The 16,131-nt window shown below is 38.0% G+C and overlaps 1 long non-coding RNA gene across 7 annotated transcripts in view; it reads right to left on the bottom strand.

Annotated features, from left to right (window-relative positions):
* Nucleotides 1-559: 559 nt before the first annotated feature.
* Nucleotides 560-16,131, bottom strand: part of LOC106782165 (uncharacterized) — a 160,929-nt gene continuing 145,357 nt past the window's right edge. For 4 of the 7 annotated variants that reach the window (XR_011439307.1, XR_011439314.1, XR_011439301.1 and 1 more), the window contains 3 exons: nucleotides 2,717-2,827; nucleotides 1,842-1,937; nucleotides 560-711 (listed from right to left, as the gene is read on the bottom strand). This is a non-coding gene — a long non-coding RNA (uncharacterized lncRNA). Of the gene's footprint in view, nucleotides 712-1,841; nucleotides 1,938-2,049; nucleotides 2,215-2,716; nucleotides 2,828-16,131 lie in introns of all 7 variants that reach the window. The other 3 variants (XR_011439300.1, XR_011439315.1, XR_011439310.1) reach the window with 2 other exon arrangements.

Raw genomic sequence — 16,131 nt, forward strand, 5'->3', positions numbered from 1 at the left:
AAATGTAACCTAACAAGAAATGGACTTACGTTGTTCTAAGGGAAGAAGAATGTCTGTTATCTCTTTAAAACAATAGGAGAAACTGACAAAGATTCTTTGCTTGACAAAACTTTGTCAAGCTCCTAAATATTCTCCTAGGTCCATCTGCACACTTTGTTGTAAAATCCTCAGCAAGATTCCTGCTAACTCAGTATAGCAAAAGTCCCTCATCTTCTATATTTGATCATCCTCAATATCTATTCAATTTTCTATTTCTCCACCACCCACCAGATGATGTCTGGTCTTCAGTAGGAATTCTGTTAGGTCAGTTTAGCCTAAATTCTCTTATACTTCATGTTTCCTCCTATAATTTTGCATCCACTGAACCACCTCAGACTTCTTGGCTATAAATTTCTATTTGTTCATACTGTATTCAGACGTTACCTCAGTTTAATACTGAGGACTCTTTTTCCTTATTACAATAGTCCAGAATAAACCTGTTTTTACCACTTTAACTAAGGTCCAGGTACATTTATCTCTGACAGTAGTAAGAATCAATCACCCTAGTCAGCACACAAACTCCCTTCCTTGCAAGTTTATTCAGAGGTATGAGATACACGATGTAGCCAGGTGGCAGTCTTAACTTTTATTCGAGGGGGTTATCATTTTATCTCCTGTTGGAAGCATTCTTTCTTCTGGAACATAGACTTCTAGTTCAACAGAGCATAAAGTCTTGGGAACAAGAAACAAGAATATTGTTAGTACGTCACTAAGGGTAATAGTCTGTAATGTCCCTCCCATTTCCTCCCCTTGATTCCTGGACTATGAGTCCTGGCTATAAGAGAAACAGTACTATATATATGATGCAGATTCAGAGCAGATATAGCCTCCTGAAGAACCTCACAACAACCCTGCAACATCTTGCAGCCTATTGACTCTGTAACAATGTCTTCTAAAGGCCCTTCTACCATTCTATCAGGTCAGCTGCTTCAGGATGGTGGGGAACATGGTGTGACCAGTGAATTCCATGATCATGGGCCCATTGCCACACCTCTTTCTCAGTGAAGTGAGGTCCTTAATCCCAAGCAGTACTGAGGGGAACACCATGACAGTGGATAAGGCATTCTAAAACTCCATGAATGGTAGTATTGGCAGAAGCATTGCATCAGGTAAGGCAAATCCATATTTAGAGTATGTGTATATGCCAGTAAGGACAAAATTCTGACCTTCTTATGATGGAAGTAGTCCAATTTAATCAACCAATACTAGATAGCTTGGTGAACAACTCAAGAAATGGTGCCATATCAGCTATTTAGTGTTATTTCTGGCTGCTGGAAGACTGGTACCTCAACCTTGGTGAAGTAAAGTATATATTTCTGAGCCTCTATATAATCTCCATCCTTGCCACCATGGCCACCTTGTTCATGGATATGTTGGCAATGGCAGGGATGGGTGGAGAAAGAAGTTGACTGGTATCCATAGAATGTATCATCCTATCCACTTGATTATTGAAATCATCATCTGCTGAGGTCACCCTTCAGTAAGCATTTACATGCAACACAAATATCTTCATATTTTTTAATGAGAGGGGTCTATTCACATGCCTCTTCCCCAAATTCCATTGTCACCAATTTTCCAATCATGTTCCTTTCAAGTCCTTGATCATATAGCCTGACCACTGGCCATAGCCCATAAATCAGTATGTAATACCAAGTATGGCCTTTTCTACTGCCAAGAAATAAGAGAAACTGGGTTTACTGCATGAAGTTCTGCCCACTGGGAGGAAGTCCCTCCACCACGGTCCTCCAGGGATATGCCAGAGAGAGGGAGTAGGGCTGCAAATGTCCATTTTCAGATGGTACCTGTATATGGTGCAAAACCATCTGTAAACAGACTTGTGTTTTCTCTTCCTCTGTCAACTGATCTTAGGAAGCTATTCATGAGGTCTTAGCTGTAGGCTAAGAAAGAGAAAGCACAGAGGCATGAGTTAAAGACCCAAGGATTTGAGACACTTCTTCTGGTAACTTACTTGTGCCTTCATAGCCTGCTCAAGCTCAATCATGTATTTACCACTTTCTGTTCATGATGGACTATAACTGTGCATGCCCATCTTTATGCATAATAGGTCAGATAACATCCAGCTGATGGTAAGCAGCTCAGGTCACATGGTTACTTTGTGGCCAATGGTCAAGCATTCAGTTTCTGCTAAGGCCCAGTAGCAGGCCAAAACTTGTTCTAAAAGGAGAGAAATTATCTGTGGATGAGAACATGGAGTTGCTCCAGAATCCTAAATTCCTGCACTGTGATTCTCTTTAGGGGCTGCCAGGGCTCCAAACACCATCTATATCTGCCAATAAAACTTCAGGACCCTTGAGTTTACTGGAATATATGGCCCAAGGGGCAAAGCACCAATGGGTCTAAAGCTTAGACCTGTTAACAGAGTCTTCTCTACTTCTGGGCCCTAATCAAAACTGGCAGCATTTCAGGTCAATGGATACATTGGCCAGAGTAACACAACTAATTGAGGAATATGTTGCCTCCCAAATCCAAAAAGGCCCACTAGGTGGTGTGTCTCTTTCTAGATTGTGGGAGGGGCCAGATATTAAACTCATGCTTACTCTAAAAGGGACACCTGGACAATCCCCACACCACTGGACTCCTATAAATCTCACAGGGGTAGAAGGTCTCTGAATTTTAGCCAGATCTATTCCATATCCCTGCCACACAAACGCCTTACCAATAACTGTAGAGAAGTTGCAATTCTTGTTCAATAGGTTCTATCAGCATAAATTCATTAATGTAGTTGATTAGTGTAATATCTTTGGGGAAAGAATGGTGATAAAGATCCCTGAAAAACAGAAAAGATACATAGAACTGGAGAGATGACAAGCCATTGTATTAGTACTGTGAAGATATATCAGATACCTTGCCTGCTAAAGAAAAACCTTCTGATGGAACTTATGGACATGAGTCACAAAAAAGACATTTACCAGATCAACAGCTGCATCATGGGTAGTAGGGGTTGTGTGAGTTTGCTCATGCAATAAAACTACATCTGGTACAGCAGCTGCAGTTAAAGTTAAAACTTGGCTAAGCTTGCAATAATCTACTGTTTTTGTTTAAGATCCATCTGTCTTATACACAGGCCAAATAGAAGACTTGAAAAGGAAATGGTAAGAATCATCACTCCAGCTTCTTTTAAATCCTTGATAATGGCACAAATCACAACCCCTCCAGGAATGTGATATTGTTTTTGATCTACTTTCCTAGGTATAAACAGTTCTGATAACTTCCATTTAGCCTTTCCCACCGTAATAGTCCTTACTCCACAGGTCAGGGAACTCATGTGAAGATTTTTTCAGCTACTAGGTATTTGCATTCCAACTATGTATTTTAGAAGTAGGGAAATAATCACAGCATAGTTTCAGAGACCCAATGAACCCATTGGGGAATGTGGCTGTGATAGAATGCCATAGCTCCCATAAGTCTCTAATCTGACTAGAGGGCTACAGTGATGTTTTTGTTTTCCTAAAATCAGCGTCAGTTCAAAGACAGTGTCCTGTAGTTTCTGAATGGTCTGATTATTTCCCTTCCCCCAATGCACAATTACCCTGGTAAAAGGCAGTGGTTACCCTTGAGAAAGGCTGGGAGAAAGATGAACAGTATAAATTTTTGGTAGTGTGCTATGTCCTTCCTCAATGGGACTTTGTCTTCTCTTCGTTCAAGGGATTCTAGGTCTGTATACGGTTCAAGTCAGGGAATTATTGAGGGGCTGTGGCATACTAAATTTATAGGTCAAGTTAGACTTCTGTTACTTGACCTAGTACTTTTTTTATTATATAGTTCAAGTAAACATTTAGTACACTTCCTATCCTTTTCACTTTTAGGAACACCACAATTAAGTAGCCAATGCCATGGCTTCCCTTTCCACTTCAGCCTCTCAGCTCCCTATAGTCACTTAAACTTTAGGCCCCCAACCCTCCATTGAGTGCTCCCAAGGGAGTAAAGGACCCCCTAAAGCAACCATCTGATACTGAAAAGAAAACAAAATGCTGTTTTGAAAGATAACTCAAAATTTTGTCCACTCAGAGGGGTTTTAGAGCCATCCAGACAACTTCTAGATGTCTCCTCACTCAGGGACCTAGAACTTATTCCACAGCCTCCATCAGATTACATGTTAGGGAAAAAAAATCTCAGAAGTCTCTTCCAGAAATACTGTTAAGCAGGTACCCATAACTTGCCCATTTGCCGGAAACACAGTTTGTATAAAAATATACTGTGGTAGTAAACCAGGTGAGATTGTATTACTACGTTTATTGAGTCAAGGCTAAAATTTTAGAATGAAAGCTATAAGATCTCTGTTTGCCCCTATATGTAACTTTTGGCAAGTATTTGTATGTAGGTATGTATATACATACGCATGCTTATATGTTGGGTGTATGACACATTTTTTACCTCTGGATATTTTAGTGAATTAATTCATCAAATCCCTTAAAAGAGTTGTATTCAAATTGGCATATAGGTAAATGAGCACTTCTATAAATTATTTCTAAAACTCTCAGAAATACAAAAACAAATCCAATTTTTAAAAGCTCTTTACTGGGATAATCTTTGTTAAATAAAACAGTTTTTTAAATTGTTGGTAAAATAAAAACACACATGGCTTCAGAGTTTCCAGCATTGACTATAATTCACACATAAAATTACTTTTTACCTAGTTTTAGTAATTGAACAAGTTTATGTTGTTTCTACTAGATGTTTAAGATTATAAAACTATAAATCCAATCTAAAGAATAAATGTACATTAACCATGAATTAGCTGCCCTGGTGGTCTAATGGTTAAGATTTGGCACTCTCACCACCACAACCCATGTTTATTTCCAAGCCAGAGAACCACACCACCCATCTGTCTGTTTTCATACTGTGGCAGCTGCATGTTGCTGTGATGCTGAAAATTATGCCAAAGGTATTTCAAATATCAGCAGCCACACATGAAAGATCGGTTTCACTGGAGCTTCCAGAATAAGGCATACTAGGAAGAAGGACATGGCCATCCACTTCCAAAAAGATTGGCCATGAAAACCCTATGAATAGCAACAAAACATTGTCTCAGATAGTGCCAGAAGATGAGAGGTTGGGATTAAAAGACTAGGAAGTTTCTCCTCTGCTGTACACAGGGTCACTAGGAGTCAGAAATGACTCGACTGCATTAACGACAACAAAAAATATGTTGCTTAATGCATGTCAAGCATGGTAGTAAATTAAGAAGAAAATATAAGAAGGAAGAACCATGTTTAGCTTTTCAGATTCTGTTCTTCTATGATTTTTTTTGAATTTGCCTAATTGTCAAGAAGAAAAATAACTTAGAATGATGGCAAGATGTGAAGATATCATAATCAATTTGCAGAAATTATATGAAGTTCATAGAAATTTGTCAATACACCTGTTGTCCCATTACTATGTTAAAATGATGTATGCCACAGAAATAATTAACATTCTTTATCAAATGAAATCTCATCAGACTATAACCATGACCATCTTAAGTCATTTGTGATTCACAGCCAGTTATTGATTGACACTGATTCCTTTCAGAATGTGTTCACAATAAGCTTCAGGAATGAATGTTATCTGATGGCATTACTTGAAAAGTTTGTGAACATATGCTGGACTTATTAAGAATTTCCAGAAGTAATGAAGAAGTTGATTTATTCCTAAAACTACTAACTCAAGTTCAGGCATAAGAAGAATTAAATTCATGAAGCTGAGTCAACTGGTGAGGATTTTTATAATTTTTATGACTTTTTGTTTTAAACATTGGTGGTATTTCACATTTGTACCACAATTTAGGAAACATTTTTCCCTTAAACTAGTGTAATTTACATAAAATTTTGAAGTATACATTTGTGACCTAAAATGAAACCATTAGTTTTTCTCCCTACATGATCCCTCTTGAATTTGAAATCTCTCAGTGAGTACTCATATTTTATGGCAATATAGTTATGTTTGTAAGTTCAGTAAGAATCTATTCTCCTTTAATAAGACATTGTTGGAAACATTGGATATATTACCAAGGCTTTGACTGGATTTTCATATTTGATAATGATGTGCATTGAATAAGATATGAGCAGACAAATTTAAGGATTAAGGTTGACTTTGAGGAACCAATGCCTGTGAAGCCTCCCTTAGAAAAACTAGCCTGTACCTTTCTTATAGGGTTCCCCACCAGACCATGTCATGCAGACTCAAGAACCTCAGGAAATTTGGGGGAAGTTGGGAAGAGAGGAATTTACCCAAATCGATGGGTGTTGCAAGCAAAATCTGGTAGCAAGTTTGCCTTAGCTTCCAAGCCTCGAGAAGCTTTGAAAAAGTCCCATCTTAGATTTCTTATGAAAATTTCCAGTAATGCAAACTCAAGAGACCTATGGGGTTCAACACTAATTTGATGCACTTATGTAAATAGTCAAGCCAAGTTTAACGAGACTAAACTTATTTTACAAACACATTAGTCTGACTTCTATTCTCCTTGATGGAAAACGTGGAGATTTTAGAAAGACAAGTAATTTTAATGAGAAACTATAATATACCCTTGTGGGTCTCTTCTTGAATATTTGCCAGTCCTTGACACATCTTGAAATCTCCTCAATCCTCCTATGTCTAGCTAAAGCTTTCCAAATCAACATTTACAATTATTCTCCCTTCTGACTTGAAATCATTGAGAACTAAAGTTGCCCTTTTCCTGAAAACCTGCACACAGAAGCTGAATGATACAATGTAAATTTCAAGAAAATCACAGCAGATAATGAATGGGCAACCTTCATGCTCCTGCTCTGTGAGCCACTCAGTACACCAAATACCTGATGGCATCATCACAGACATTTGCACTGCAAATTAGGAAATTTATCGGATTGCTACATCTGTCCTCATTCCTCCATATAAAGATGGTTTGAGCCAAACATCTATAAATCTTCTTGACTGGATGCCCTCTGGAATTGAAAACTTGTTTTTAACATTAATCTTTGTTTTTCTTTTACTTTCTTGGAATCTCTCCTTCATTAAATGCCTGACAGCAGGCACCAACCAGCAAATACTTGCTACTTCCAAGTCTCAACAGATGATTCAGCCAATCTGTATGAACAAAGGTAACTGAAGAAGAAATGGACTTACATTGTTCAAAGGAAAGAAGAATGCTTCTTCTTTTCTTGAGCATGAAGGGAGACTGACAGATTCTTTGCTTAACCAAATTTAGTCAAGCTCCTGAACCTTTCTTAGGACCATAAGCACTTTTTGTAAAATTCTTATCAAGAATCTAGCTAAGTCAGTTTAGCAAGAGTTCCTCATCATCCATTTCGGATCACGTTTGATATCTAATTGAGTTTCTCATCCTTCTCCATTTAATAGCTGATGACTAAACTGACTGGCCTATCTTCAGCAAAAATCCTGTTAGATTGGCTTAGCCAGAAACCCCCTTACCTTGATGTTTCCTGTTGGTAATTTTCCAAACAGTGACACCTACTAGCCTCCTTGACTATTAGTTTCTACTTGTTCATGCTGTATTTGGGATTGAACAAGAGTCTATATTGAGGTCTCTTTCCCTTATTACAGTATTCCTGGATTAATCTGTTTTTACTGCTTTAGCTAATGTCCTGCTATGTGTTGTCTGGCCTTAGAATCAACCACCCCAGCAAGCACAATATATCCCTCCTTTGTCTTTTGATTCAGAGGCATAAGAAGCCCAATGTGGCTGGGTGGCATTCTTAACTTCCACTTTAGGGAAATCACTGTTTTGTCCCCTGGTGAAAGCTTTTCTTCCTCTGCAACTAAACCTTCTAGATCGGTACAGCATAATATTGCAGGAACAGGAAGCACAATGTTGCTAGTGGACACTAAGGGATATAGTGAGAGATACCCCTTCCCTTTCCACTCCTTCATTCCTGAACACATGATTTCTGGGTATCAGAGAAACAGTACTGTATATAGGAAACTGTACTCTCTATATATCGGAAATATAGAGAGAGCCTCCTAGAGAACCTTGCCACAGCACAACAACATATTGCCACCTAGCTGTCACTGTAACTGAGTCTTAAACAGGGCCTTCTACTGCTCTATCAAGCAAGTTGCTTCATGATGGTGTTAACATGGTAATATAGTAAATTCCATGAGTATGGGCCCATTGTCATACTTCACCTGCTGTGATATGAGATCCTTAATCCAAAGCAATGCTGTGTAGAATACCATGACAGTGGACAAGGCATTCTTTAATCAACAGATTATAGGTTTGGCAGTAGCCTTTCATGCAAACAAGACAAATCTATGTCACGGTTATGTATCTATTCCGTATAGTCAAAAGGATGCCACTTTCAAGATAGAAAGTGTCCAATGTAACCAACCGGCCATGAGGTAGCTAGATCACCACTGTGTGGAATGGCATTGCCTTCAGCTGCTGGCAGATTGGACACCTAGCCTTGGTGAGTGAAAGTAATATTGCTAAGACCATGCAAAACTTCTATCCATGCATCCATGGACACTTTCTGATGAGTCCATTGTAAAACAATAGGGAGGGGGCCAGCCTGGTGGTGCAGTGGTTAAGTTTGCATGTTCCAATTCTGTGGCCCAGGGTTTGTAGGTTCAGATCCTGAGTGTGGACATACGCACCGCTTGGCAAGCCATGCTGTGTCAGGCGTCCCACATAAAATAGAGGCAGAGGGGCATGGATGTTAGCCTAGGGCCAGTCTTCCTCAGCAAAAAGAGGAGGATTGGAGGCAGATGTTAGCTCAGGGCTAATCTTCCTCAAAAGAAAAAAAATGATAGGGATGGCAGGGAAAAGAGAATGACTGGTACCAACTGATTTGTGATCTATCCACTTGATGACTGAAATCCTCCTCTGCTGAGGTCACGTTTTAGTGAGCATTGACATGGGAAACGATATCTTCAAGTACTTTTTCCCATTGAGAGGACTATCCCCATAAATCTTTCCCAAAGTTCATCATCATCAATTTTTCAGTTATGTCTCTTTCAAGTCCCTGACCATCAAGACAAACCATTGGCCACAGGCAATGAATCAGTGTATAATCACACTTCTGCCACTTTTCTTCCAAGCAAAGTGAACAACCAGGGGCACCGCCAGAAGTTTTGTGCACTAGAAGCCTTTCCCTTTACCACATTCCTTCAGAGATGGGCTGTAGTGCGGCAGCTCTTTACATATGGTGACTGCATATCATGCAGACAATTACTTTTCTTCCTTTGTCAACTGACCTAACATAGCTCTCTATGAAGCCATAGGTGCAGGTTGGGAGAGAGAAAACAATGTAGCAAAAGTGAGGACATTTGGCATGTCAGCTACTTCTTCATATAATTTATTTGTGCATTCAGGGGATGTCTTGGCTCAATCACATATATACAATTTTTATTTCAAGATACAGTTTTTTCAGTGCACTTACAATCTTAAGACTTGATAAGCCAGATATCATCCAGTCACATAATAATTTTGTGGTCCATGTTCAAGCATTTGATCTCTGGTGTGCCCAGTAGTAGGCCAGAGTTGGATTTACTCCATATCCTCTGACACACAAATGTTATATAAAAGAAACCAGAGAAGTTGCTATTCCTGCTCACTAGGTCAAGTCAATATAATGCCATCAATGTAATGAATCAGTGTGATATCTTTTGTAAGGGAAAGGCAATCAAGATCCCTGAAAAACTAAGGGCTGGGCCAGGGGCATAGTGGTTAAGTTCATGCACTCAGCTTCAGCAGCCAGGGATTCAGATTCAGATCCATGAATTGACCTAGCCCTGCTTGTCAAGCCATGCTGTGGCAGCATTCCACATAAAATACAGGAAGACTGGCACAGATGTTAGCTCAGCGACAATCTTCCTCAAGCAATAAGAGGAAGATTGGCAACAGATGTTTGCTCAGGACCAATCTTCCTCACAAGAAAAAAATGTATCTCTGAAAAACTAAATTGTGGCATAAGGCAGAGAGTTAATGTGCCTCTGAAGCAGGACCATGAGGGTACTCACCGACCTTGCCAGCTGAAGGAAAAAATTTCTGGTGATCCTTATGAACAACTTAGAGAGAAAGGATATTTATAAATCAACAGCTGCATAAATGGTTCTACGGGATGCATGAGTTTGTTCAAGAATGAAACCACATCTGGTACGGCAGCTGCAGTAGGAGTCACCACTTGGTTAAGCTAGCGATGACCCATTGCATTTCTTGTAGATTCGCCTGTTTCTACACAGTCATATAAAAAAGTTGAATATGGATGTGATGGGGATCACCACCCCTGAATCTGTATGTCCTTGATGGTGGCAAGAATCTCTGCAGACCCCACAGGAATGCTAGGCATTGCTCTTGGTTTACTATTTTCTCAGCTAGAGGTAGTTTTAATGACTTCCATTTGGTCTTTCCCACCATAATAGTCATCACTCTGAAGGTCAGGGAACCAATATGAGAACTATGCCAGCTGCTAAGTGTTTCTACTCCAAATATGCAGGCTAGAACTGGAGAAATAACTACTCATTGATTTTGTGACCCATGAGTCATGGTGTGAGACCTGTACTAAAACAGCATTGAACATCTGACTCCCATAAACCCTTACTCTGATTGGAGGGCCACAGATAAGTTTTGGGTCTCTTTTAAACAATGTCTGATCAGAGTCAGTACCCAGGAATCCCTGAACAGTCTGATTGTTGCCTTTCCCACAATTCAGTTACCCTTGAAAAATCAGTAGGTTCCCTTGGGGAAGGCTGGGAGGAAAGTGAACATTTTAAAATTTTGGTAGTGTGTCAGGGTTCTTCCTCAAGGTTGATCTGGTCCCCATTTCATTCAAGGAGTTCTGGGTCCATATACTGGCTCAAGATGGGGAATTGATTGAGTGACTGTGACACACTATTTTTACTCTTCAAGTTACACTTTTGTACTATGATCTAGCACTTTTCTGCTTATACAGAATAAGTAAGAATTTAGTGGACTTCCTATCTTTTTCACTTCTTAAAACACCATGATTAACATAGGTCTTCTAAGTCAGACTATTCTTATTTGTGCTTTGACTAATTCCATTACAATAACTATAGCTACATTTCCTTTTGAATGAGTAAAACCACTTTGCCCCTGACACCCTGGGATCCAATTACTCGCACAACATTTAGATTTTCAGATTGAATGCCTGTGTTCTGATACCGACCCTGATATCAGTTTCCCCACATTAAACCCAGCATATATGGGGTTAAGACCAAAACACTCATTCCCTGCTTACTCCCTGGCTTCCTGGCTCCAGAACCCACTATCCTCCATGGAGACAGATACCGTCAAGGACAAGCACCTAGATTATCTCCTCCCTGCAAAGAGATACAGGCTGGTGGGGAAGCTGCTGACCAGCAAGGCCATGGGCTCCCTCCTCTCTGCAAGTAGTCTCAAGGCCAAAGACAGGCTGCTTGGAAAGCTCCAGCCAGCAAGGCCATATGCTCCCCCTCCCATACCTAAAACCCCAAATAAAAACCCTTCCTTTTAGCTTTTCAGGGAGTTTGGGGTTTCAGCATTAGCTGCCCTCTCTCCTTGCTCAGTGCTGTGCAAAAATAAAATACCTACTTTCTTCCACTACACTCGGTGTCAGAGAGTGGCTTTCTGTGCAACGGGTAAGCGAACTCACTTCAGGTTCGGTATCAGTTCCTACTGTAACTTCTGGCCCACAGAGAAGTAGAATGACAGAGCACTTCAAGGATGCTGGGGTATATGCCCAAATGTATATCTCAAAGTATTGGTGAAGGGTATGTCTTTTGGACGCTACCAGTGTAGGTCAATAGGTCTGAAATAACAAATCCACTCCAAAATTCCAATCTCTTTAAGTTTTTGAATCCTTCATTATACATAAACCAAAGGAGATTTTGAATTTCAATTTTGCCCACAGGGGGCCATCTTTTAATCTATGTTTCCATGAACCATCCCAACAAACTGTTAGAGCCTTCTCTAACTCTTCACACTACAACATTGAATGCAAAATCTCTGCCTAGTGGGTCCATATTAATAAATACAACCTATCCAACTTATATTCCTTCTACCATTATGCCACATCTTAATACCCATTCCCGTACATATTCCCCAGACTTCTGATTGCATAAATTAGAAAACTCAAGTAGTTCTTTAAATGTGTAGCATACCTCCTCATGGATCACACTTTTAACTTCACCTTTAGGTGCCTGCTATGAGTTGAGTTTACACATGGGTGGCAATTGCCTTAGGAGAGTCTATTACAGTTTTCTAAGGCAATGTAAGTTTAATCCCCTCAAAGTGAGGTACAAAGGCTGATACCACTGTGGATTCAGAGGCTTACACTTGAGAAGGTAATAATGCTGTCACTGAGGTTGAGGAGGCCACTTTTGCAAGGGGTAAGAAGGTCACTTCCACTAGGGGTGAGGAGACCTGTTCCACTTGGAAAGAAGAGTCATCAGAATTTATGGGATTGATATATCCAACTTTTTCAGGGCCATCCCAGAATACAGGATTTCATTCTGTCCCAATCAATGTCCTCACTTTAAGAGCAGATATTCTAGGGGCATGGGAGTACAACTTGCCTTGATCTCAGCCAATTACAGTTTGACTTTTAGCCATTTCAGCCCTCCCAGGAGATATGGCTATCCCTCAGGCACACCTAGAAGCTCTTATGTCATTGAGATAAGCTTGAGCTGTTATTCGAATCCCAGAACTTATCCTTTCTTTCACCACTTTGTCCAGGGACATTAAGAGGACCAACCACCATCGTTATACTCCTTAGTTTTCCAAAAATGTAGAAAGTGTTATACACAGTTACTTATTTGCTTGATTAATTTTTTTAATTTTTTTAATTGATGTATAATTGACATATAACATATTAGTTTCAGATATAGAACATAATGGTTCAATATTTGTATACACTGATAACTGATCACCACAATAAGTCTGGTAAAGATCAGTCATCTTATGTAGTTACAAAAAAATTTTTCTTGAGATGAGAACTTTTAAGATTTACTTTCTTAGCAACTTTCAAATATCCAGTACAGTATTATTAACTGTAATCACCATGCTGTACATTACATCCCCAGGGCTTATTTATTTTAATACTTTGGACCCCCTTCACTCATTTCTTTCACCCTCAAGCTCCTACCTCTGGCAACCACCAATCTGTTCTCTATGTCTATGAACTTCAGTTTTTTTGTTTGTTTATTTTGTTTTTGTTTCTATTTTTATATTCCACATATAAGTTAGACCATATGATATTTGCCTTTTTCTAACTTATTTCCTTTAGCATAATCCTCTTGAGGTCCTTCTATATTGTCACAAGTGGCAAGACTTTATTCTTTTTTATGGCTGAATATTATTCATATATATATATCACTTTCTTTATTATTCATCTATTCATTGATGTACAATTATATTGTTTGTATATCTTGGCTATTGTAAATAATGTTTCAATGAACATAGGGGTGCATATATCTTTTCAAGTTAGTGTTTTTGTTTTCTTTAGAGAAATACCCATAAGTGGAATTGCTGGATCATATGGTAGCTCTATTTCTAATTTTTGAGTAATCTCTATATTGTTTTCCATAGTGGCTGCACCAATTTACATTCATACCAACAGTGCATAAGGGTTTCCCTTTTTCCATATCCTCACCATTGCTTGTTATTTCTTGTTCTTTTGATAGTAGCCATTCTAATGTGTGTGAGGTGATATCTCATTGTGGCTTTCATTTGCATTTCCCTGATTAGTGATATTGAACACCTTTCATGTAACCATTGGCCTTCTGTATGTCTTCTTTGGAAAAGTGTCTATTTAGATACTTTGGCTATTTTTTAATTGGATTATTTGACTTTTTGCTACTGAGTTACATGAGTTATTTATATATTATTGATATTAACCTTTCATCATATATATGATTTACAAATATATTTTCCAATTCACTATGTTGTCTTCGCATTTTGTTGATGATTTCCTGCTGTGCAGAAGCTATTTGGTTTGATATAGTCCCACTTATTTATTTTTGCTTTTGCTGCTTTTGCTTTTGCTTTTGGTGTCAAATTCAAGAAATCATTGCCAAGACCAAGGTCAAGGAGCTTACCACTTATGGTTTCTTCTGGGAGCTTTATGGTTTTAGGTCTTATGTTCCAGTCTTTAACCAATTTTGAGTAATTTTTTGTATATGGTGTAAAACAGTGGTCCAGTTTCATTATTTTGCCTGTGGCTGTCCAGTTTTCCTAACCCCATTCAAGACACTGTTCTTTTTCCATTGTCTTCTCTTTCACTTCTAATTTTATTTAGTTGAGTCCTCTCTGTTTTTCTTAGTGAATCTAGCAAAAGGTTTCTCAATTTTGTTTATGTTTTCAAAGACCCAGCTCTTAGATTTATTGCTCTTTTCTATTATTGTGTTAGTCTCTATTTCATTTATTTAGCTCTGCTTTTTATTATTTCCTTCCTTCTACTAACTTTGAACTTGGTTGTTTTATTTTTCTTTTTCTTTTTCTAGCCTTTGAAGTGTAAAGTTAGGTTGCTCTTTTGTGATTTTTCTTGTTTTTGATATAGACATTTATCACCATGAACTTTCCCCTTAGAACTGCTTTTGTTGCATTCCATAAATTTCGGTGTGTTGTATTTCCATCTTCATTTGACTCAAGGTACTTTTTTTATTTCCTGTCTGATTTTTTCTTCCTTAGTTGTTTAGTAGCGTGTTATTTAATCTCCACATATTTGTGAATTTTCCAGTTTTCTTCATGTAATTCATTTCTAGTTTTATACCATTTTAGCTGGAAAATATGCTTGATGCAATTACAATCCTTTTAAATTTATTGACTTGTTTTGTGGCCTAATATACGATCTATCCTGGAGAATGTGTCATGTTCACTTGAGAAGAATGTGTCTTCTGTTGCTTTTGGATGGAATGTTCTGTGTATATCTATTAAGTCTACCTAATCTAATGTGCCATGTAAGGTCAATGATTCCTTATTAATTTCCTGTCTAGATGATCTATCCATATTTCTAAGTGGGATATTACCATCCCCTACATTATTGTATTTTTGTCTATTTCTCCTTTTAGGTCTGTCAATATTTGCTTTATATGCGTATGTGCTTCTATGTCGGGTGCATAAATATTTACAAATGTTATACTCTCTTGTCAGATTAACCCCTTTATCTTTATATAATCCCTTCTTTATCTCTTCTTACTATCTTTCTTTTATAGTCTGTGTTGTCTGATATAAGGATAGCTACCTCAGCTTCCTTTGGTTTCATTTGCATAGAATATGTTTTTTGTCCCTTCATTTTCAGTCCATGTATGTCTTTATATCTGAGGTGAATATCTTGCAGGCAGCATATAGGTGGGTCCTATTTCGTTATTCATTCAGCTCTATATGTCTTTTCTTTGAAGAATTTAGGCCATTTATATTTAAAATAATTACTGATAGGTATATCCTTATTGCCATTTTGTTCATTCTTTTCTGGCTTTTTTGCAGCTCCTCTCTGTTTCTTTCTTCTCTTGCTCTCCTCTTTTGTGGTTTAATGACTTTCTTTAGTGGAAAGCTTAAATTTATTTTTCTTTATATTTTGTGTATCTACTATAGGATATTGTTTTGTGGTTACAATGAAGCTTACATACTACAACTTATATTTATAACAGTCTATTCTAAATCTATGTCAACTTAATTTTGATCACATTCTCAAGCTCTACATATTTACACTCTCCCATATTTTGTTTTTTATTTCACATTTTCAGCTTTTTATCTTGTACATCCCTTAATTGATTATTGTAGTTATAGTTATTTTAACCACTTATGTCTTTTAACCTTCATATCAATTTTACAAATCATTATACTAACTTTACTACACATTTATGTTTCCAGTGAGATTTATTCTTTCATGTTTTCTTGTTACCAAGAAGCATCCTTTCATTCCATCTTGAAAAAATCACTTTAACATTTCTTATAAGGCCAGTTTAGTGGTGATTAAATCCTTTAGACTTTCCTTGTCTGGAAAACTCTGTCTCTCATTCAATTCTAAATAACTTTTTCAGGTATTCTTGGAAAAAAAATTTTCAGCACTTTCAATATATTTTGTCATTCCCTTCTGGCCTGCAACGTTTCTGCTGAAAATGCTGCTTATAGTCTCATGGGTTTTCCCTTGTACATAA

Source organism: Equus caballus, chromosome 1, assembly GCF_041296265.1.
Source record: "Equus caballus isolate H_3958 breed thoroughbred chromosome 1, TB-T2T, whole genome shotgun sequence".
Lineage (NCBI taxonomy): Eukaryota > Metazoa > Chordata > Mammalia > Perissodactyla > Equidae > Equus > Equus caballus.